This window comes from Triplophysa dalaica, chromosome 16 (genome assembly GCF_015846415.1).
Source record: "Triplophysa dalaica isolate WHDGS20190420 chromosome 16, ASM1584641v1, whole genome shotgun sequence".
Lineage (NCBI taxonomy): Eukaryota > Metazoa > Chordata > Actinopteri > Cypriniformes > Nemacheilidae > Triplophysa > Triplophysa dalaica.
In genome coordinates this window covers 13,492,515-13,515,706 of record NC_079557.1, presented here as the reverse complement: position 1 = coordinate 13,515,706, position 23,192 = coordinate 13,492,515, and the positions used below count along the sequence as shown (strand labels likewise).

Genomic DNA, 23,192 nt, shown 5'->3' with positions numbered 1-23,192 from the left:
ACATGTTTCAGAAGACACTTTTGAAAGGAAGGTTTTGTAAAAATAAGGAAAAGTTCAACTATGTTTTTTCAGCATTAGAAGTGATACACTGATACTGTGTATAAGTGATAGTTCATCCTAAGAATAAAAAATCTGTCTTCATTTGATTATCCTCTTGTTAGTTCACACCTTTATGACTTTTTTTCTCCTGAAGAACACAAAAGAATATGTTTTGAAGATTGTTGTTAACTGGCCTCCATTTGCTTGCATTGGTTTTTTGTCCATACAATTGAAGCAAATGGGGTCCGGTGCTATTCGGTTACCAACTTCCTTTAAAATATCTTCTATTGTATTCTGCAGAAGGAAGTCATTCAGGTTTGAAATGACAAGCGGGTGAGTAAATAATGACAAAATTTGGGGAGAACAATCATTAAAATGCTGCAGGACACAGGAATGATAAATATTATAGCATACATATTTTATTTTTAATAAAGTAAGAGATAATTGTATTTTTCTTTTTCACTTAAATGGAATAAAACATTCACATCGTCTTCATAGCAGAAATTATTTTTTATGTTTTATGTCCTGATTGCATAAGAATTGCTAAACCGCAAGATTCCAGATACAAAGGTAAATAGGACTCAGACGAACTCTTGTCCTTATCTAACATAGCAAGCTAACAAATGAAACCTTATTAATGTATTCTTTTGAAAACCAATTTTTCATTTATATCACATATCCAATTCTGTGAATTACATTAATGTTACACATGTAAGCATATGTTCAGTATACTGTACATATTTCACGAAGCTTACATCATATGCATCAGTGCAATAATAAAACTGTAAAATGTGAAAACCATCCTTATGCTATGTGTTGTTAATGACATCCTAAATAAATCAATTTTATTCACGTAAATGCAGGCAGAATTATCATATCCGTGTTTTTTCTGCATGGCTCCAGAATTCTGCATGTGCACCGTGCCAGTTGATTATCAGACGCGATTTTCGCATATCGCACACCAGTCACTCACAGTGAAGCTTCCCAAGATAGTTTCTAGTGTGCCCTGGCATTTCTAAATATTTGAAAGGCGAGGCAGATGTGAAATTGAGAATTGAATGTTTATTTAACGTCTCAGCACTCTATGTACTGGCAGAATTTTCACAGAGACTGAAAGATATCTCATTAAATCAGTGTATGCCAAGTCGGCCCTTCTGGATGCGTGTGTGACTGTAGTCTGTGTGTGTGGGGTGTGCTTGTGTGTCAATGCATTCTTATTTATCGCTGTATTGCAGTGCCCACAGTAAACACCTGTGTGATTATGCACACAACAGGAATTAATGAAATGTCAACTGTGAGCATTAAAAATATTTTCACTTCATTCTACTGTGCTAATAAAGTAGTTTAGATGTCCTTTTGGATCTATGAAGTATTAATTAGTGAAATTTAAAAGCAATTTTCCCGGAAAAGCTTGTTTTAAGCTCCAATTATTTGTGAAGTTAACTTGATTTAATGAATGGTAATTGGATACCTTTCAACATTCATTTTTTTCTCTTTTTGCAAAATAACTGCTTACACTTAAAGGTCACATAGATGTGCTTATTTTACATTATTAAAAAACCCGTTGAAATATATGACTGATAGACTTTTAACTGCAAGTTAGAAATGCTTAAATATCTGTGGCATGTTTTCTAGTATTTAAGACAAATTCCCTTGTCTTTTGTGATCATATTTCTTTTACTGTATATTCAGCAGCTACTGTCCTGTCAACTGTAATTTTAACACTTAGTTCCTTCAACTATATATAGGATATGCCAAAGTGGCGTTCTTTTAAAAACATGCGGTCTTGTTATATTTTGGCATTGTTCAATAAAGAAAATTCATAAATTCTTGAAGTAGCAGAGCAACTGTAAAACACACTGACTTTTTAAACCCTGGAGAGTTATGCAATGACCTCATGGGTCCTAATAACATACCGTATATAGCTCACATTACACTAGATTTCTTGCCGATATAATGAGTTTTACACAATATGGGCAGCAACAGCTCTATCTCTCCTGTATCAGCTGTAATGTTGACCAAGCTCACCATCTCGCGAGCCATTTTATTTTAATAACCATTAGCTGGCCGAGCTTCTTGACAAGATATACGTGGGCATCCTGAATGACATGCATGTAAAAACACAAATACATTTGTGGATCTGCTTTTTATAAGTATTTATCAAGCATGATTCCTTATTGCACCAATAATTGACAGTGGCACTGATTTGTAACAAATTAGATTAGCACACGCTACTTGTGCATACACTACACGCAACCTTCTCAAATCTCCGTCCTTCCATGCTGTCTCCGCTATACAAATTCACGGGCTAGGTCTTCATGACCCACTTGGAAGAAACTTGTTTTCCTGACATCACATCAGCCTCTCTGCTACTAACCTCATTTTAGATCGTCTCGGTTGAGAACATATTCCAGCTCCTCGCCAAACAATGTGAAACCACCCTTTCCTGGATCATATCTAACCTGGATAATAAGTCCTACCAAGTCATCTGGAAAGGCTCAGAGCCCCTCCTGAAGAACTACAGAGATCATTGCTTAAACCTCTTCTCGTCTCCACTGACACCAGATTGCTCAGAACCATCATCCAATCGTGTAGCTTCTTTCAGCACTTCTGCACCGATGGTACTCAAAGCTATATCTCATTCCCCCCTCTTGCTTCTGCATTGAAAATCTGTGAACCAATTTCTGCGTGACTCATGATCGTATTGAATTGGAGGACTACTCATCACCACAAACTCATTCTTGACAATCTTGACAGATCTCTGAATCCTCCTTGGCATAATCTCGCTTGCCAAATATCTCAGTTGAAGGTCACATAGTTAACGCTTCTCTACGTGGAGACGGGCTGGTTGTTATGTCAAGTAAATAATAATTCTTACCGTTTTAACACAGCGTTTGCTTTTTCTATGGGAAATCCAGAATATCAACAAAAGATTCATAACACAAACAATTTCAAACTCCATTCCATTTTCTACCGCTTATCCGAACTACCTCGGGTCATGGGGAGCCTGTGCCTATCTCAGGAGTACTCGGGCATCAAGGCAGGATACACCCTGGATGGAGTGCCAACCCATCGCAGGGCACACACACTCACTCATTCACTCACACACTCACACACTCACACCCTACGGACAATTTTTCCAGAGATGCCAATCAACCTACCATGCATGTCTTTGGACCAGGGGAGGAAACCGGAGTACCCGGAGGAAACCCCCGAGGCACGGGGAGAACATGCAAACTCCACACACACAGGTCGGAAGCGGGAATCGAACCCCCAACCCTGGAGGTGTGAGGCGAACATGCTAACCACTAAGCCACCGTGCCCCCCCAATTTCAAACTCAATTATTTTAATTACTCAAATGAAATTGCATGATTCACTCTATTTGGAGTTCTTTTTACACAATTGTGTGCCGTTTTTTTTTCAGTTCAAGTGATGCATGAACTTGTGACATTTTAAGCTATATCTTCATCTTTACATTTGACATTGTCATTCTTGGAACTCTTTGGGTCACTGAATATCTTAAAGACATTAATAAATAGTCACGGCTTGCTCGTCAAAGGGTAAAGGTCCAAACCCCTAAAGTATGATTTTATACAGTAAATAAATCAAAATGTTGTACATCAGTGGATGTACATGATGAATGGGAGCACTCCAAAAATGTGTGTACTGGATGCAACACATGACACGTTGTTAAATAAGCATTTATATCATACAGTATACAGTTAATTAAAAGTCAGTTGTGTAAATGTGAGACACTTTCTATATAATGGAACACAAGGGGAATGGTATCTGTATACTGTAGATGTGCTCAAATTTAAAGCCCACTCATACTACATGTTACATACGACAGGATAATATTTCAAGGGGGTAATATTGGGGCAGGATCTTTATTGCTCAACTACCATAATTCTACCTCCTTCAAACTTATACATGATGCACATATATTCAAAACAGTTAGTTTGTTGCATGCACACAAGCAACACTGTGTATCTTCATGAAGCAGTTACTCATAATATCATAGACAGTTAGTATTTCAAGGGTACACATATTATGATTCTTACACACGATAGGATAATATTTCAAGGGGGTAATTTTGGTGCAGGGTCTGTTTTGCTCAACTGCTATATCAGATTCGCTTAATAGAACTAGTTGTTATAATCCCACTATTTCTGCACAGTTCAATTGCCCAATAGGATATTTCCCACGCCTTATGCTTAAAAGGGGGCTAGCAGTCAAGAATATGAATAGAGGAAAGGAGGTCTGAGGTTTGACTGGGTTCATCGGGTAGGCATCCGCTTTGTTTGTGGGATAAATAATTGTAGAAATACATAGCACACTGACCTTTTCTTGCTATTATCAGTGAGACATCTTAGGAGTTGTTTGTCCCACTTTCTTCACATCTCTTTTCCTGGGTGAGAGATACCTTTTGGTGAGTTGCCGCTGATAATGCCCTTTGTATGGTTCCCATCAATGGGACACATCGTCAGTTGTGCACCTCAGCCTCATTAGGGGTTTTGGCCCTTTATCACAAGACACCCTCAGCCAAGGGAGGCCCACCGCAGGTTGATCAGACCTGGGTGTGTGTCGCATTGTTACAAGGTCATCTGGCATCCCATGCTGTGTCCATCCGCCTCAACCACAGCCATTGGCTTCTTCTTTCCGCACCAATGGCCAGTTCTTGATTATCTTCCACTGGACCTTTCCTCTGAAAGTGACCGATTTGTCAGCTATGACGACCTCTGCATTTAACTTGTCCAGTGAGTAGTGAACTCACTCACTGCAAGTCATGAACACACAAACACCCGGAGTAGTGGCAGGTATCACTGCAGCTCAAGGGCACCTCAGTCGTTACCCGCTGTTCCTGAGAATCAAACCGGCAACCTTCTGGTCAAGAGTCTTACTCTCTAACCATAATTCTACCTCCTTCAAACCTATGCATGATGCACATATTGTCGTAACAGTTAGTTTGTTGCGTGCACACAAACAACACTGTGTGTCTTCATGAATCATTAAGTCATAATGTCATAGACAGTTTAATATTTCAAGGGCACACACATTATAATTGTTACACAAAACAGGATAATATTTGAAGGGGGTAATATTGGGACAGGATCTATCCAACTGCCAGGATTCTACCCCCTTTAAACTTTTGCATTGATGCATTTCTTCATATTTACATACTATAACTGGCCAGTTATAGCCTTCAATGGCTAATATTTCAAAGTGGCCCAAAACAAGTTAGGTTACTTCACACTTGTTGTGGTGTTAGTGAGAATATGAAGTCAATTTAAGTATACAGTATTTTATGTAATGTCAATGATTCTAGTTTGTATAAGGTGTGCATTTATTTGTTTATTTCTGTGTAAAACTTCTAAAAGAAATGACTTGTGTCACAGAGCATGGAATTGGAACAATTACACATTTTTCAACAAATCAAATCAAGAAGTGGAACTTCCCATTAAACTGTTTAATATATTTTTTTTAATAATAATTGAGTTAATTTGTGCATATTTGCTTTTCTTTATTAAAAATCACTAATTAAACAATGATATTTGCCTGTTTGTTTTGGTGCCGTAATTGCACAAAGTTGCCCCGAGGGAACGGAATCATTCTTTTGGTGGAAGTGAAGGGCTCTAGGGGAAAACATTGATAAACGTATTGATATTGGTTTTCAGACAACCAAAATGTTCCAGCAATGAGTGGGATTTTTTTCTTTACAAAACAAAAATGAGTAGAGGGTTAGTAATGGGTTAACAACATATAAATACAATAGAGTGTCTCTCGTAACGCAACGCTGGAGTCAGAGGTGTATTAAAATTGAATTGACAGACAAGTAGTGCAAAAACCAGTGACATTTTAAAAACCTTTGATTTTGTGACAACGACATTTGCAGGGAGTTTGACTGCTCCTCAGGGGAGATCTTCTGCCAATGCCTCGCATTACATTCCTCAAGTTTTTCTCTGTGAGCAAAGGATATGTTTATGCTGTGACAGTATATGCAGCTAAGACTGTCCGAAACCTTCCGTATGACCTTTATAGATTTTTTTATTTTATTTGCCTGAATATTCTAAAGCCAAACTGTGCTAATTTCCAAAGACTGAGACATGTTTTTTGTTCAGAGATAGTGATTAGCTGCATTGACCGCTCTGTATCATAATCATATTCATGTAGTAAATTTATGTTAAAGGTACTGTGTGTAATTTGGAGGATTTATTGATGGAAATGCAATATTATATGCATAACTATGTCTTCAGATGTAAAAAGTTTTTATTACATGTAGAATGAGCTCCTTCAGTAAAGAAGCAAAAGCATGACGACATCTTGGTCCTGCGTCAGCCACCATCGTGCTTCAAAAGGGAGGGTTGGATTGAGCTGTTGGTTGCAGTTCCCCACTAGATGCCGCTACATTTCACACACTAGACCTTTAAAGGGATACTTCATACACAAATTAAAATTATTTCACCATTTATTCACTTGTCTTGGTTACCAGGCATGATTTACATACAACACCCACTGAGACGTTTCTGCAGAGGGTATGCATGAGACTTTTTGCTGCCACTCAAGGAAACGTGTCCTTGCACTTAAGGGGGCGTGTTCATGTGGGAAAGTGACATCATTGCATACCTTTTGTATCTTCTTTTGTCATACTGGTTTGTAATGACATGAGAGCGAATAAATCTATAAGAATTTTCATTGGGTGAGAATTGCAAAAAAGACAAAAACACCGGTTAGGCCTAGTCCATTCAGACTGCTTCAAACAAACATATACTGTCACATTTGGTGCTGACTTGATCCACATAGTCACACAGCACTTAAAATCCATTCAGAAGGAAATGATGACGTAAAGACCTTGACATTAAAGCTCATTGCTGAATAATTAATGAGCTACGAAAAATACTCAAAGATGTGACATAATGATCTTGTCAAATGAAGTGTTCGCGCCACTGTGTCCGTCTGTATTAGTGACAGAGAAATGCTCTTTTTCTGTCCTCCATGGCACCATTGTGGCATCTTCTCTCCTCCTGAGCCTTTTTCTCATTGGGTGTGAATTATGGTTCAAGGCACTTCTGGGCAGTTACAGCTACTCTTTGGATATCAAAGTGGCTGTTAAGTCATGTGTGAGGCTCAGAGGTGATTAACCACTCATGTGGCAGGTCCGGTCGTCGGAGCCGGGCAGAACTAACAATACCGCTGATCTCTGTGGGCCAATTAGTTCTCTAAGTCCTTATGTGAAATACCTTCATGAAAATATGGAAAATACAAGGTGATCTGGTGCCAAAGACCTGGCAGAAAATCCAGTTTGTGGGATTGTTCATTGTTAAGAAAGTTTGTGAGGACTAAAGTATAGGAGAACCTTATGGGACCGAAGCGTTCATATGTCCCTGGTATTCTTTAATTAATCGTTTGATTTAAAAAAAGATGAGAAAGCTTTTATTCATCCAAATAATTATTGAGTTCTTAACTTCAATTGACTTTGCCTGTTATACTTCTTAATTGTTGTCATGATGCTTAAATGTGTGTAAAAGCTACAGTACAGTAACTACGTATGTGTTAATGAGGGTTTGTAGTCTTTATTCCCAGGGTCTATTTGTGAAGATACGACACCTGTTCACTTTCTCCCCTGTGACAGCTTCTCATCATGTAATAAGTTAGTGGGAAAGTTTATGCAGCTCGGCGTGGCCTTGGATTGTGTGTGTTTTTCTTTGTAGAGTGTGTGTGGGCAACTCAGGCTTATTAGCTAAATCACTAGAGAAAAACAAGCGGAGCGTGTAAATTCGCTGGCAGAAGTCATGAAAAGGGACATTTCTTTTCTTTCTGTGCTATTGTGGTGCGATGTTTTTGTGAAATGGAGATTCTAATTGCGCTGTATGGTGGGCTGAATGTGGGAGGTGGCCTCGGTTGGCTTGGATTTATCTGCAAGTGACATGGACCACTTGATATCTTTTAACTACAGTATATCACCCACAGATAAATTAGATCTGGATGAACTATCATTGAATGTATCCATTTTACATGGTTAATTGTTATGTGAAAAGTAACAGTTTGTGTGAGTTGATTAAGTATTAAATGTTATTTATTTCGGGAAACTAACAAGAGAAGCACTGCTTGTGCTATTTAAGATATGCCTAATGTTACATCATTCCCTCTTTTTGCAACACGTCTCACATTTTACCCCGTACAAAATAAATATAATGGGAATATAATGAAAATAATGCAACATATTAAACTAAATTAATGTTAAATATTAATAGTAAGAGTAATGCTTATATTGAATATTGTTAATTTATGAAAATTAGGCCAGTTCTGATGTATTGTCCTGAATATATTAACAATGTATTTTTCAAGTATATATTCAATCATTGAATATACTGACATTTAATACATTTCATAGGTTATACAAGTAATTAAATTTTTTTTTTTGTTGCCCAAGGAATACAGTATACTACAGGACTAACAACATCAGCTAGTCAAACCATTGCAGATGATTGCTGACATAAGAACTGATGTTGTGTATTAAAAGATATAGAGGAGCCTTAGGCTGAAAGGTAACCATGACCATTAATCCATAGAGCGCCTCTATCAAAGTGTTTTGGTAGAACGGAGAATTGATTCCCTTTCCCGAGAATCCCAAAACTTGTACCAATTTTAAAAACAAACAATGCTATTTCTTTTCAGATTTCAGAGCGTGAGACTTTGACTTGAAGACCCCATGAAATCTCTTGAAGTGTACAATTTTCTTTCCTGCATTGATTTATGCTGCATTCCAAGCGGAATAAATGATGCCTTCGCAGCGAGAACAATCATGGAAACTAAGCTGTAAGTTTGTTTCAGACAGGAGTTCTTAAAGATAACTTAAAATGTAAGTACTCAATGAGGGGTATTTTTGAGACCCAAAAAGCTATTACTGTGTATAATAAAGCCTTTAGGGGAACAGGGGTGGTCATTTCTAAAGGAATTCTTATCGGAATAGTTCACCCAAAAATAAAAGGTCTGGAATTTATTCATACTCGTGTCACTTAAAATTCATATAGTTTAATCTTTCTTCAGTGGACACAAAAGAAGATATTTGGGGAAATGTCTCAGCGTGTGTCCATATGATGCAAGTCAGTGCATCAGTTACCAACATTCTTTAAAATATCTTCTTTTGTGTTCTGCAGAATAATTAAGATCATAAAGGTTTGTGATAACATGAGCATAAATGATGGAATTATTTTATTTATATTATTTTTTTGTGCCTAAATGATATTTTGCGGAGGTCCGAATATGTGTTGCTTTTCAATTTCTGGATACTATGGTGCTTTCCGTTGTAATGCCTTTTCAGAGGCTGAAAACGTTATGACAAATAACTCACAATACAACCTTTTTTGGTCAATTAATTCTGAGAGATATACTAAATTGAGGATATGGCAATTATGTGCAATTTATTAGTTTTGTTATGGATATCTGGCAATTGTCTTATAACCTGAAAGTGTGGTACAGAATACGCATGTTACACTGCATCTGTGCGGGTCCTCAGAGGGACAAACATGGCATGGCCAACCTTTGATCAAGCGTGAAGCTATCAGGTTTGTTTCTTTAAGACTTTCACCCATGAAAGGGATAGCCGGCTCCCATACGGTGTGCATTAGCAATTTAGATCTGACAGGGAAAGTATAATTCTGGATTTTGCATCTCAAAGGCATGATTCTACTTTTTAAACCACGCACGGGCGAGATCATTTCAATGTGCAATTTTTTTCTTTTAAAAAGTGTAATAATAATTAAGAATAAAGAATTGGTTGAATTTAATACAAGCCATTGACCATCCAAAATACAAAATATGACCAGTTCTGTCTATGTAGTTTATTTTCAGAGCCCTCAATCCCCCATTTAAACCCCATTCATTAAAATAGCCTCAACTTGCCACAGGCCTATGACAGATTCCTCCATCACAGTGAAATGCCTCATCAAATCTGCAAGCAGAACTTATATTGATCCTTCTAAATGTTAATGTCCCCCGAGCACAAGACATCAAATATGTCACTATTAAACTAGCAATAAAACATGTAATACTGTAATGATATTTACCAACAGCTGTTCAGCAGCTCCTGCAATAGGCAAGAGTAGGCAGGCTTTATGTTCCTTGGCACTGGATCTATTGATTCTCCAGAAAGAACAAAAAATCAACACAGAATGTCAAGAGACGTGTTCCCTAATGATGTTTTTGATCTAAAAGGGCAATAACAATGCCAACATTGCCCCCTTCAGTGCATGATATATCTTTTCTTCACATAAAGGCCCTAACAAGCAGAACAAAATCTCCACTGGCAAAACACAAAGGCATGAGCTACGGCGGTTTGCGTTTTTATACTCCAGTATATTCTCTGAATTGGACTTTGGAGCTGCAGCACAACATTTTTCAAAAAGGAAAGGAATAATAAAGTTAAATATTAAAAAAATATATATTGTAATAATACTTTATGATAATAATAACAACATGATAGCAAGTATGATAATAACAATTATCATTATTATTATTTGTGTTAGTGGTATTATTATTATTGTTATAATAATCGTTTATTATGAATAATTTGTTTATCATTATTAATTCATGTATTTTTTTTAATGTATTGTGTTTTTACTTGGACTGTAATTATTTTGTATTATCATTTAAAATGGTAAGATTGCATGATTTTCCTCTCTCTGTAATTCAGACTTCTTCTATCTGGTCAAATTTGCAACAGAGATCAGGCACAAGGACTACAGCATTCCAGTAGCTGAATGCAAATGTTTTATACCTTATATTTGTGGTGCACTTTAATGCAAACCAGTGATTTCAAGGGTTTGCTTAAAACAGCCCCTAAGATTTCAAGTCCGACCCAAGAAAGACTGGTGAAAGTGTTACCATCAATGAATGTTTTTTCACACAACACATGACAACCCAAGTTTTTTCTCTCTTAGAATAGGAATACTGTGTCCAAGAGGCAGGGGGTGTTTGTGGGAGCTGTGATGCTACGTCGAGATTGTCTCCCATAATTGCTTTGTTAAAGGCATTTGCTTTGTGTATACTAGAGTAATTAAGCAGTTGGAATTTTACATTACACGAGTGAAAATTAACAAAGAGCACATCTGGGTGTCCCTTAGGTTTAGTCATTAAAAAGCCCATTATTTTTTAAATTACTTTTTCAATCTTTCAGCCCCTTTAATCCAGGACTATTTCCCAACAGGCAGCTCCCATTCCTTGCTTTTGAATGACTCCTGTTGGAAAGTTGAACATTAAGAGATCTGATAGCATAAACCAGCTGTGTTTCTCCTAGCCAAACCCCATTTCGAAGACAAACAAGGCTTTCATAGTCTGGGAGCTGACTGTCAACAGTGAAAAAAGCTTTGCTGGTGCACCGAGAATGACTCATCAACTGCTACGCTTTACTCTTACCACCTGAAAGCGGTCGAACTGACGCTTGTGCTCACGGGGGCCAGTGATTTTGAGTATTACAGTTTGCCTCTTATTGAATCCATTCAATATCGTATGCATTATACAGCCATCACGACTGTAACTCTCACTCTTAGTTGACAAATCTAATTAGCCTTACAAGTTAATAAATACACATTTTAGAATAGTGAAGGGAATGCTTTTTTTAGGGTTGAAGGGCATAGAACAACCAACATGAATCTAGAGGGTTTGCTCTATTATTTTAAAGATCAAGAAGCAGGGTCCTAAGGATGCTGAAGGCACCCTTCCTTTAGCACTGGCAGTGTGTAGGATGGTTTGTGATTCACAGCTTATTATCAGGAAAAAGCCACTCGGTCTTGTTATGGTTGTTACATTGTCCACAAAAGTTCATGTGGCCTGTAATACAATAGCTCATTGTTTGCTTCATGCCATCCGATGCAGTTTTGTTCACCTCATGATCCAACCTGTTTTAACAACTTTTAAAAGTCTATTTTAGTTGTATAGAATGAAGTATTGTACCCTTGTTACACAGACACAGACTTTCACTTACAGTTAATGAGGTATATATTTAACATCTGAAATAGGTTTCAAACTGATTTAAATATCTAAATAAATAAAGACATTTTTATATTCATTGTGTGGACAATATTTATAATTACTTTGTTTCCTCATATTCACTACAACAAACCTTGTTTTAAGTAAATGCATTTGTTTCCCAAAAGCCAAAGAAGACAGCCAACATTAGTTATTATAGTTTTGTTTTGAATGTTGGTGTTGTTTTATTAGTATTTTGAAGTATTACAATGTTTAAATATTTAAATATGATATGTATCAATATTATATATTGATACATTTAAGCAAATATGTGAATTTGTCGCTATGCGTTTACATTTATAAAGCTTTTTTTTTGTTTGTATTTATTGTATCTTGATAATTGCCTCAAGCTTATTTACTTTAGTTTTTGTTTAGTGTAAATTTTTCAAGGAATATTCAGGCTTATTTTAATGTTTTAAAAACATTTCTGTTAAATGTTTAATAATAACACTTTTTTAGTCAACTGTAATAACCTTGGTTAATATAACCAAGATCACAAAAGGTTATATTTATATCTTTACTTGGTTTCCAATCAAGCTGTAATACTAAACTGTTGGTGGTCAAATGGTTATTTGAGAGTCGTAGTTCCTTTAGCCTGTGTTATGTGGTTTTGGTGTTAGCAGAGAATGAAACATACAGTACACAGCAGAGGCAAAGCAACAGAAAAAAAACTCACACAGCAGGTAACATGGCGGTGGATGCATTTTCAGCTTATAAACCTTTAACAGTAATGTTTTCTGGATTGCACCATATGTTATTCACAAAAATATCAAGTCCACCTCCCAGCTCTCAGCCTGCTGTCTGAACTAACAATATTAAATACACCCAGTGTCCATCTCTTTCTCTTGTTCCAGCTCTCCCTACCCTATAACTTAAACAGCTTTTTCATCAGTGCACATGTAAGCACGTGTCTTGTACTGTGGCCCGCAGTCCGTTCTCTTTTTGTGGAATAGATATACTTTTATAATCAGCAATGGCATTTTGTAAAGTAAACTTTGCTTAATTCGATTTTGTATTATTTGTTACTAAATAATAAGATTGATTTGAAGGGATATTCCACCCAAAAATGAACATTCATTTCAGATTTACTCACCCTCAAGTTCAAATATGTATAAATGTCTTTATTCTAATGAACACATAGAAAGATATTCATAAGAATGCTTATGACCAAACAATTGTTGGAGCCCATTGACTACCATAGTAGCAAGACTTGCTTCATCATTTTTTGTTCAGTTGACCACAAAAGAAGATATTTTGAAGAATGTAGGACAGTAAACAGTAAACAATTTTTTCTACTCTGGTAGCAATCGGGTCCAAGAACTGTTTGGTTACAATCATTCATCCAAATATCTTTCCCTGTATTCAACCAAAGAAATGCAAACAGGTTTGGAACAATTAGAGAGTAATAAACAACATCATTTTCATTTTTTGGTGAACTATCCCTTTAAGTGTGTTCCTTATACCAAGTGTCTGTGACTCGTGGCTAAGGGAGTGGTCAAAGACATTTTATTCAATAACAAACAGCCGTTTCTTAATAAATGGTTATTGTTGTGTTAACAGTTGTGTGTAGTGTTGCCCGTGTTAACATCGTAGAGATCATTATTTCACTTAACTAAGACAAACTTTGTTCTCGCTAAATAATTTATTTTACACTGAACACGTTCAGTTTAAAAGCAGACGTTGCAAGTGTATCTGAAAAAAGTTCAAATAAGACTTACATGGCATCAAGTCATGTTGCTAAATCTGTATCCTGTTGTAAATTTCATTAAAGTGAATTAAATGTTACAACGTAGAGAGTGGAAGCGTACTTAAAACATCTCTTTACAGACTTTTTCATTAGGTGTAATGAATATGATTAGATGTGGATGGATTTTTACAATTTACTCTGTGTAAGCGACGTGATTTAGTTAAAATGATGGGTTAAACTAATAATATATCTGGAATGATGATAAATCAATTTTGTGCAAGCAAGATCTTATATTGTGTTCTAATTGTTCATTTTTTGGCTTAAGCGCTGTGATGAGAATTCAGGGAGTACTTTGTGGATAATGACTCTATACTATTACAAAAGCTTGCGGATTAGAAGGCTTTCAGCTTTATAACACTGCACGCTAGCCAGAATGTTTATGATATTACAACAATCCCAAGACTGCAGTCATATCACTTTGGCACAGCATGTCTCTGTATACTCGGTCGAAGCACTGTCATGCCGGGGTTTGATACGGCACCATGAATATAAATAATCCAAACAAACAAGGGACACGAGCAGACACAACCGTAACAATTTGCTTCTCGCTTTCAATGTCACGTGCCTCAGGTCGCTTTTGGTTAGGTTTTGTTTAGTTGTATGTTTTTCCAGCAGGAGAGCAGTTGCTGTAAAAACGGCTCTTAGAGTCTCCGTAAGAGACGACAGACTATAGAAACAACAGTTGCTGCTGCAATTGCTCTGTGAATCTGTGTTCACACGTTTTATCACACTGCCAAACGGCCTCATGCCGAAAGCCCGCGATTCAGGTTTAATGGTTGCCATGTCAACAATAGATTTATGTCTTTATCCCTTCCCCTCAGGGGTTCCTGCCTCAAACAAAATAAACATCACTTTAGAATATGGATGAATATGTAACTAAGCATGAAAGTTGAGTGATGTAAGGTAGACGGGGGGGGGGGGATCCAGGGGCTTAAGCATTTAATGTAGTATTACTGGATTTTACATGTTTTGACCAGGAGTGATTCATCTTTAAAATGACATTGATTTGTTTGCCTGGAAAAGAGGCGAAAAACATAAACAGTGTTATTTTAATCTTTTGATTGAATACATACGTGTTTTGCTAAAGGTGTTGTAACAAGGTTCATTAAAAGGAAGGAAGGAGAAGGGATCCGGATAACATTTAAACATTTAATAAAGTAATAACAGCGGGCAGCCCCTCACGGCTGACCGCCGGCGAACAAAACATAGATACAAATACAAACATGTTTTGGCCCGGTCCTCTCTTTTCGACGGTCCGGTCGCTCGTTCTCTTATATGCTCCCGATCTCCTACGTGATTCGAGACCGGTCTCGCCCCGACTACTCCACTACAGGTGTTTTTCCTGCATACCGCATGTTTGTGAGCGACATGTGTATCACAAACTAATCAGATTCTCATGACCACCACATGTCAACAAATTTAAGAAAAACAAACCAGGGGTTGATTCTCCTGTGCTCTGATGGAAGCCACTTGTAATATAAATATTTCCATCATCTTTCATACACAAAATCAATGCTGCTCTTTTTTTTCCTCCTCCATTTTAAGATGGTAATTAATCCACAGGGTGAATAAAGAAATCAATGTTACCGAAGTCTACAGAAGAGATAACGTCCAAAAAGCCCATCTACAGTATCCACAATGTTTATTAAAAGTCCGGCATAATGCGTTGGCTCCCTTAAAAATTCTCAAAGAGTACAAAATATATTGCATGAAATATTTACAGACTTATTGGATGGTTCTCTTTTACTCTGAGCTTTTCAGCAGTGTAGGAAAGGCTTTCATCCACCAAGGGTCCTTACAGTGGTTGCTTTCATAAAAAGATGGCACAAGATAAGAGGAAGCTTTGACCAGCTTGCCTTCCCGTGATAAATCTTTATCATTTTAGGTGATGGTCTGACCTCAGAGGCATGTGCCAGCAAGGGGTTCTCATTAATACAACTTTAAAATCTCCCGGCTCATTCCTTCTATTTTCTTGACGCCTGTGACCTTTCTAGAATTGCTGTTATCAAACAGGGCCTACCTCGCCTGCCTTTGAGTCATGAGAAATGAAAGGTTTCAGCACCGTAGGTTTTGTGCGGCTTGAAAAATGACACGTTCGTATTTGTGTGTCACCGTGCGCAGACGGTGAGGTATGGGACCTCGGAACACGCAATGGGGTCTCAATGGATGATACGAACACAAGCAATTACACAGAGTTGAGATTGTTTTGCAATGGATGTTGTGCCGCTACATTCTACATTTAAAATGATTTTTTTTATGTATTTTGTGGTTTGAAGCGCTAACATGAATTGTATGATTAATAGTTCGATTAAAGCACATTACGGCATGCTACATTAGCGCATGCATCTGAAGCATTATTAATATTACTAATAATGACATTTACCAATTTATTTTTATTAAAGACATCACATTTACATATGCTATAAGGAGTATTTTAGAAACTTCCTAAGCTGTACATGATGGAGTCACATTTACACCATTTAAACGCGGCTGCATGGCATCCCTGTTTAAAACACACATCAGATACAACTGCATAAATAATTCTGCTGGAGGTTTCGTAGATGAAAGGTCAGGCAAAGTGAATTCTTCTGCTCGTGTCAGATCATACTTTGGTATGATGTTTGATGTGCGGAGAGTCGAAATCTTTTCATTTCAGCCCATCATTCAGAGTCATTTCAAAGACTATCTATCTTCTCTACTTTTCTCAAAATGGTCCGAAACTGCACCCATCATTTCCAGGGTATTTGACACCATTTGATCATCTATTTTCTGTCATCTAGGTGGTCCATATGTTTTCACGTGACACTGAAACCCACTTTAGCTGTGATGATGGAAATGGAGGGGAAATCAAGTACCATAGGTCTTCCTGAGGTTATAAGATTGCGTTATGAACTCAGCTCAGTGAAATATGAAATAAACCTGTCCTATTACTGGAATATGTGAGAAGACACACGATATCTCTGTATCATTCTGCTAAATCACATTTGGTCAATAAATGAGAGAATGGTCTTGAATGCATCCTCTCCCAAATTAATTTTAGCCAGACATAGCCTACTTATGCGTTCATAAACAGAGAGGTATTACCTGAGCATTACACATTACACGATTACATTACTTGTAAGATTGTGTTTGGATGGTTATTTAGAAGTATGTTTTTCTTACTTAACAGGCTCTGTGGTCAGATTTACCTTCAGACTTCTCCTTTTGCATTCAAAGTGCATTCTTCAAAGTGAAGGAAACTGGTTTATATAACCTACAAAAGTTTGCTGACTTTGAAAAACTAAGCATGAATCTCCTAAATCTGCAGATCCTTTGATTTATACTCTGAATTATGTCCTAACCAATTTTCTTAGTATATGTTGTGCGAATATACAGTATAAATATAGTGCTATCACACAAGCAAGATTTTGTCAGTGTACAAATGAAAGGAGGTGACCTGAAAGGAGGAACAACTTTCACTTTTCCGAGAAAGGATTTGAACTTACACTTCTTTAATGTCCATCTTAGTGAAAATTGGAGGTTAGAAAAAAGTGGAACAGATTGTTGTAATTATTCTATTAACATTACACCTGTCATGCTGTCCATATGGTTTATGAATGTTATAGATTGAAGCAAGTTTGATTTTCTCTTCTGGCAATCAGTGAGAAAGTTCATGCATATCAAATTAAATTATCACTTTCTGTACTTCATCTACATTATGAATCTAAAGATGGTGTGCGATGGTGTGTGTTTCATTCTGACATTAATAGTAACATGTTCTGCATGTCAGTATTTGGCATATAGATCTTTTTTAGTTTGTGTATTCACAAACTAGGTATTCACTTGGTTGATTATAGAAAGTAAGGATTTGCATTTTTTTAAAAATATATATATATATTAGAAAATCCTATGTTTATAAACACTTATTTTTATACAGTGTTCATGAAGCTCAGCTGGTAGAGGAGGACAAAATGATTAGGTCATGGGTTTAATTTCTAGAGAACACGTGCATTGATCACATTTATAAAAATGCTTATTGAATAAAAGTATTTTGAATGTCTATATGCTTTCTAAATGTATTAATTAGAATTACTTTTAAATGTTAAAGGCAATGTCTCAATTTAGAGCCTTAAAAACAGACATTACTTTGAAAAAGTTTGGTCCATCTCCTGCATTTATGATCAGCTACCGTGGAACGTTATTGTTCGTTTTGTGAACAACTACATCACACTGCGCTTTATTGTTGGTTCATCTGATATTTTCCTCACAATGCGTGTTGCTGAAAAAAATATTCAGTGCTTACATTGCATTATTGTCATGGTCCATCGTTCACCCATCCATACTAAGCACTACATTTGGCAAAACTCCCCACGCCACTGCCTGTCACCTGCATCATCATCAGCACACCGGACTGCTATCACCTCATCATAACGTGTGTATATATAGTCTGCTCTGTTTAGTGTTCGTTATTGGGTATTGTCTTTATGTTACAGATGTTGCTGTGTTCCTGTCCTCTGCACCTGTTGGATAATCAAAAGATGTTTGCGATTACTTCCTGCTCCTCGAGTATGCTTATGCCTACGCGTTCTGTGACACAATACCCGCCCATAACAGTGAAAGCGGCGAACTCTAGTTCAATAGTTTTTGTATTCCGTGTACAATCTGTGTGTTTTTTTGTTGTTTTCACTGTCACCTTGGACCTGCCTGCCATTCGCCTGTTGTACCTTGTGCAGGTAGATGGCTCCCTCGAGGAAAACTTGGACTATTTTTTTAATTTAGCCCAGTTTCTTGCCGACCCTGTCGACTGCCTCTGTGTTACTGCTTGGCAGACTTATCACCGCCACACTAGCTTAGTTGTCAGGGGAGGCTTCTTGAGGGAGCTTGGCCGCCTTTGTGGAGTGAGTGCCGGTTCCCTGCGGATTAGAGTTTACTTTCGAGGATATCACCAGCCCCCCTCCCAACCCAGAGCTCAGCCAAGCATCACCCCGCTGCAGGGAGCACCTGCCCGAGTCTACCGCAGACAGAGAACCATAGCATGCCGCGAACAACGTCTGCCCGCGTCTGGCCAGGTGTGTGAGCCAGCAACACCGTGCATCGCCGTGGGAGTACTGGTTGAGATCAAGAGGTCTTAGAGGGAATCCCCACCCACATTCCGGCCGCAGAGGGTGAGCTGTTTCTGGACTCTGAAATAATGTACTGGGGTAATGAAGAGGATTATTGGCTGCTCCCATCCCCACTGGTCCCGCCCAGCTCCCCTTCATCAGCTAGCACATCATCTCCAGCCTCAAAGAAGGTCCGGCCCAGCCTCCCACGCCCTCCTCCTCTGCCAGTCTGTTCATCGGCCCTGGGTCTGCTTGCAACTGGACGTTGGGTAGGATGCGCTTCGGGATCTCCAGCCACCAGCTACCGCTGGGATGGAGTATCCTATGTCTCCGCCTTCAGACCTCCGAGACCCGGATTCCACCTTAGTCTCCGACCCAGCGGCTACACCTTGGCTCCTGTCTCCCTCATATCCACGGTTACCCGTCATCCCACCATCTCCATCAGGCTCCCTCGTCCCTCCGGCTCCACCTTAGTTAATTGTCGACCTCTGGACTCCAGTTCTCTGGGTACGCCTCGTCACTCCGCCCCATAGATCTGCCAGGCTCGTCCTTCCCTACGGCTCCACCTTCATCCTTGGTTGCTCTTGCTCTGCCTCAGTCTTCCAGGATCCCCCCTCTGTCACCAGAGCCACTGGTTCTGACATGGACCTCCGGATCCTCGCTGTTACCAGGGCCCTCCGTCTGCTTGTCTCCAGCCTGGGCTCATCTTCCACCCTCGACCTCTCTGTCAGTTGGCCCCCTGGTGTCCCCTCTCCCATCTCCACCATGGCTCCTCCCTCCTGCAACTCCACAGTGTTACGGATGTTGCTGCGTTCCGGTCCACTGCACCTGTTGGATTATTAATAGACTTTTGTGATTACTTCCTGCTCCTCGAGTATGCTTATGCCTAAATGTTCCCTGACAAATATGTCACTCACCTACCATCACTACTGTAATATACCACTCAGAACATCAATAACTGGCATGTCCTGGTTTAACAAGATGTTATTATATTCAATATTAGGTAAAAAATAGTAAAAGCATAGCACAGTATGTACAGTATGGTAACACCCTTTACCATTTAAAAGAGAATGACGTAGCTGTCTTTAGCAATTTAAAGTCTGGAGACGGAACCTTGATGCAGAAAATTTGCCAAATGGTTTAAGCCCATGAGTGTTTGGGTTAATTGGATGACCCAATCCCTCTCAATTAAATGTTTTAAGAATCGTTTTTCAGTGCGCAAAAGTGCATATCTATTACAGATTGCACCTCCACAGGGATTGTTCTTGCTAATTGATGGAAAGAGATGTTTCTGCTTGAAAAAAGATGCAAACTTAGTTAGAAGAGAAGGGTCATCTGTACTGCAATTGACATTAAGTGGCAGCTAGCTTAATGCGCAGTGACTTGTTCCCAATTAACCCCTGAGCTTTCTTGACAGAGTTCCACAGTGAGACGTATGAAAGTTTGGTGCTCTTGTTTAACTGAAGAAGAATGTAGAATATGAGTCGTTTTTCGGTGATTGTGGGCATCGTTTAAGAGCTTTTCAACCTGCTGCACACTGGTCATTTGCCATCTGAGACATTTTTAAGCCCACGTGGAAAAGATGAGACTAATTATTTTGAAACCAAAATTAGACAAGGTAAAATTCAGTAATATTAAATGCTAATTAAATAAACGTGCATATACTTTACCCAAGAGTTTCTTAATCTAAAGCCAGATTGATGTGTTCCTCTTTTTCTCTGCAGATTTATTCCTCTGTTCTTTTCGAAGATATTATTTCAGTTTAATTTATTCAAAAGAACTCTGTCGGCCCAGTTTTATTGTTCAATTACTCTAGTTAATTTAACCCTCTGTACTGTTGTCAGTGTGAATACAGCTGTGAGAACATCTGGTGCTCCTAATGATGTAATTGGTCTTGGAGTATGACTTGTGTATCTCATCCAATGGTCCCACTGAAAATGGTGCCTAATTGTTTTAATTCAGACAAGTCACAGGATAATTAGGGAGAATCATTAATATAATTCTTCACCATATGAATCTGCTTTTAATCGACTGGAAGTGACAGAGCCAGTGTTGAAACGGCAAGTGCACTTTGCGCAGAAGGTCTGATTTTCAGAGCTGTGGACTCCAGACATATGAAATGAACCTGAGTCACAGAGTCATACCCATGTCTCAATTTTGAAGACTTGACTTTGACTTTTTTTACACTTGGCGTCTTGCTTTGGTCTCGATGACTTGAGATGAGTCATTCTGTAAAACTCTGTAAAACTCTTTTGACCGAGTGCAAATCCTGTGAATTATATCTGGATTCAATTAGAAATATTTTAGATTTAAAAAGTATATCAGAAACAGTTTATATGTAAAAATCACTGTTTTTAGCTGCTTAATTCTTTATAATGTTAATGTTTTTTTGCCACGTCAAAAAAAGTGACAAATACGCACCTGTCAGTGTGAAGTTAATGTACTTACCATAAATAGTCTTCCTTTTATCTTAAAAAACTGTTTTGCATTATTTGTAAAGGTTAAATATCATTGCTTTCTTTCAGCAAATTGATCCACAAAAATTTAATTATACTTTTTATTGGTTAGATATTTGCATGAATATGGATTGCAAATGAATAATTTATTAATAATGGATTTATGGCTAAATATGGAGATACTAAGTTTCAGGAGCAGCGATGTTATGCTTTTGACAAATAGATTTCTTAAACATTTGTAATGTTTTTTGCGTGTTCAAATTAATGGGAAACAGGTCAAGTTCTATAAACTATATATAAAACTGCCACACAAACCATACTCCACATATGTGAGCACAAGTTCTAAAAAACGCTTTAAAAGGCAATTTGTATGATGAAATTTTTTGTTTTTAATTTGAAATGCTTGTGACAGAATAATTCCTATAATTTCTTTTTAACCATGTATTTCTTGTAACTGTTCCTTATGAAGTAATCAGCCATTGGTGAGCATTTTTTTTCACCCACCGCAGCCAATTTTTAAGAGCATTTGCAGCTTGGCAAGTGTTAATTTTAGACGCTGCTGGCATCAGTTTGTTTGCTTTGTTTCAGACAACAAGCCAAAACAAACGGCACCATATAAAGTCGAGACTATGCCCCATGGTTACACTTAGATTTGTGAAATTGTTATTGCGTAAATACGTATGAACTATGACAGTTGCTGCTTCCACATTCTTGGCTTATCTTTTGAGAAAACAATACAAACAAAGAACCCATAGTTCTTCAAAACAGTGGTCAATATGAGACCCTGCATTGCTTTTTGTTTTTCCAGGCACACAGCAATGGCCATTACAAACCAGAACAGCACCTATGAGAGACTTAATTTCCCTGGGCAGCCCTGGCTGTCCTCTGCCACATACTGGCAGCACTGCAGTCACATCATGTTGACTTAGTGAGGAATCTGTTCCCCTCATCCACAACGTTCCTTATAGCCACAAAGAAAATGAAAAGGACAGGGGGAGGTCCACGGGGAAATGGCACATTATTTCTGAATTTGCTGTTAACCTCATGTTGTCATTAGTGAGACATACTCTTCTCTGAAAATAGGGGCTGGGGGATGATTTTGTTATCAAAGGCTTCTGTTCGTTGTGCATGTTCCTACTCAGTAAACAGAAATTGAAACAGGTAGAGGACTTACTCATTATATTCCTCAGAGAACCTCAGAGAGACAGTCGAAATGCCTTCTGGTTCACTGTTAAGTATGTGTTAATAACACGTGCTGTTAAAGATATTGATTTATGCAGACCAAAATGATATCAGCTTTTTGTTGTGGCGAATGGTTCAGATTTGGAAATATTTACATTCAGGCGACATCCGGCTTTAAGAAGATTCAGAGGCACGGAATCAATTAAGTGGGCTGCCATAATAAATTCATTTCCAAGGGACAGTGCTAATATGGCTAATCCCAACGCGTCTAATTGTTTTTCACCTGCTAAGCAAATATTAAATGGCAAAAAAGTAATGATGTTTTCTCTGACTTCTGGACATCATATTTTCAAAGATAATAAGCAAAAATAATTCGATTTAAATCACCCCTTCTGTCAGTGTGAACATATACTGTATATCTGAAATCCATTGATCAATCCACAAAGAAATGGGAGCTATTCAAAAGTGTACAAAAAAGTCTGTTGGTGTGTCTGCATACATGAATAAAAACATTTTTAAGAAATAACTTTTTGACATTAAACTCAAATAGATATCTTTTTTTCTGATTCCTCTAGCAGAAAGACAAAACGAAAGGGATTTATTTACAGATAAATAATGATAATTAATATTTATTGTATTCAGTATGACATGGACCACAA

General features: G+C 37.8%; 1 protein-coding gene across 1 annotated transcript in view; it reads left to right on the top strand.

Annotated features, from left to right (window-relative positions):
• The window catches only part of mid2 (midline 2), a 365,887-nt gene that overhangs the window by 69,448 nt on the left and 273,247 nt on the right, over positions 1–23,192 (top strand). The window lies entirely within an intron of this gene.